The sequence below is a fragment of the Varanus komodoensis genome, unplaced genomic scaffold (assembly GCF_004798865.1).
Source record: "Varanus komodoensis strain SLA01 unplaced genomic scaffold, ASM479886v1 scaffold5, whole genome shotgun sequence".
NCBI classification, from domain to species: Eukaryota; Metazoa; Chordata; class Lepidosauria; order Squamata; family Varanidae; genus Varanus; species Varanus komodoensis.
In genome coordinates, this window is record NW_025336087.1 from 54457744 (window position 1) to 54460140 (window position 2397).

The following is a 2397-nucleotide window of genomic DNA, read 5'->3' on the forward strand; positions in this document are numbered from 1 at the left end:
CACAATGAGACTCTCCAATAATCAAGGTACTAAGGTTGTGGTGACCAGTAAACATGAAACTAACATTTTTGCCAAATAAGATGGAGCCTGAGACTCACAGATGCAACAGGTCGATACCATGGGGATCCAATGCTTAGGTTCTCTGTGGTGATACTTAAAACATCTTTTCAAATCCCCAAAGGTGACCACAGGTCCAGAATGATTGGTGAGAACTAAAGCTGGACTGAGGCTGAGCTCATTTTCAATGTTTATTATGTAGACAAATTTTATATGTTCAACAGAACTTTCTCCTATGGAAGTGCAGACAAAAATGTTTCGTACGGAATACTGGTGGTTGATGGCAGTGGTGTTGGTGGTGGTGAATCTCAAAGATGGTGGCTGAAAGTCTTTAAGTTTTCAGATTTTTAACTTGCAGTTTTAGAGGTGATGAATGTTCGTATTTTCTTCTTTGCATACAAGCAAAGCCTAAGTCCCAACAAGTGTCATTTTGGAGTGGAGTTTAACAGTTGTGCTGTTATTCCTATTCAAGACAGACCAGAATGTCCCTCAGTAACCATGTGATATGACCACATCACAGATTGTCCACGCAGCATGGTCCTAATTTGCTTAGCTATATACCAAGCTATTGCCTGAAGAAACGGTTTGGATTCTTTTTTAAGGAAGGGAAAATTAAAAATACTTGATATCTTGTAAAAATGTAAGTTAAAGAGTAAGATGCTGCATGAGGCTGGGAAGCCAAGGGTTTTACTTCAGCTGTATTAGAAGTTTTAGTTGCACCAAAACTGTAAGTTGTTCTTACATTTGTTTGCTGGACTTGTCCAGGACAAACAAGTTGATTTTCACCTTGAATCAGCATGATGGTACTTATACCTTTCGGCCATTTTACTCTTTGCATGATAATTATAAATTGCCAGCTATAACTGCATGGCAATACAAGAATTGAAACATTTGTTAGAATCTAGGTTAGCAACCCTTATTTAGAATTTCAGAGCTTCTTGAGTTATCAGATATTTATTTAAAACATTTATAACCATCTATACTAGCAAGTCTCAAGAGAGCATACAACGTAGCATCACAGTTAAAATACAATATGAAACATATAATAAAATCCAACCATTAAAATACCAATTAAACCTTAAAATACTGGGCGAATAAAAAAGTTTTGGCATGATGCCATAATAAATAAAGCAGCTCTGGAGCATGTTCCAGAAAAGGCCCTTCTCCAGGTAACCACTCTTTTGACTTCTTCAAAGAGGACTCCTGAAAAAGTACCTTGGAGGAAGGTCTTAAGACTCGGGCAGGTGTATAAGGAAGGAGGTGCTCCTTCAGATACCCAGGACCTAAACCGTTAAGACTGAAGCTGAATAGCTACATTAGCTTGCAACTTATGTTCATGAATAACTATTTTCAGTGAAAGAATATGATACACAGGGTGGTATCCCCCCCCCCCCCCGAAAAAAAAAAAAAAAAGAATTGGAGCAACCCACTTGCAACCCAGTGGTGCCCTTCATTATCATTCATTTATAATGAGGTAACAGATTTTAGATTACGTTTCATTCAGCAAAAGCAGATGTTCTGAATATGCTAAACACCACAGCATCTTTTTAATATGGGCTTATTTAAGTTGGCCTATTGTTGGAGCTAATGCTTCTCTTATTTGTGTGTTTGGCAATGCCCAGTGGCAGCTTCCTTTTGGAAGGCATTAAAAATCAGATAAATTGTGTGAGGAAAAGTTCTTTAACATTCAGCATGTCCTCCCTTATTACTTACCCTTTTTGTGGAATTTAATGTAAGGTCAATGCAAATAGGCTTCCCATGCCTTTTTCACAGATAAAAAACTAATAGTATATCACTAGAATGATTATCAACCAACACAATAGATTAAATATTTAATGAAACTCTTGATTTTCTGAATGGGTGGTCTTAATATATCATTTAAGAATGGTTAAATATGTGGATATTTCAGCTGTCTTTGGAGAATTTTAGACATTTTTAAAAATAGTAGTGTGTCTTGCTACATGCAAATATAGAGATATATAAAATGCACATATTTTATATTATGGATTTCACTGAAACTTATGTTAAAAACCTGTAATGTTTTATATTACTTTTTTCTTTTGTTTTTCCACTGGTCTGTTTAGGTTTTGTTTTGGAACACACAATAATGTTAAAAATGTTATTCCCACATTAGGAGGTTATCTTTGGCATTCTCTTCTTGGTGAGAAAGCACTTAAACAATCTACATTTTGCATTCAGTTGGACATTAGCAGAATGATTTGTTGATTTTCAGTTCAAAAAACAGGTAGGTGAAGTTGCACTGGGACTTGACATATTTTCCCACAGGTAAAAATCTTCATTGAGTTGCTAGTCGAGAACCTAACAAGCTGATTCTGCATA

General features: G+C 35.9%; 1 long non-coding RNA gene across 1 annotated transcript in view; it reads right to left on the reverse strand.

Moving 5' to 3' along the window:
- LOC123031210 overlaps nt 1–2086 on the reverse strand; it is a 17985-nt gene extending 15899 nt beyond the window's left edge. Inside the window, exons 1-2 of the long non-coding RNA XR_006416241.1 lie at nt 2077–2086; nt 1244–1245 (exon numbers count right to left, since the gene is read on the reverse strand). This is a non-coding gene — a long non-coding RNA (uncharacterized LOC123031210). The remainder of the gene's footprint in view (nt 1–1243; nt 1246–2076) is intronic.
- Between the last annotated feature and the right edge of the window lie 311 nt (nt 2087–2397).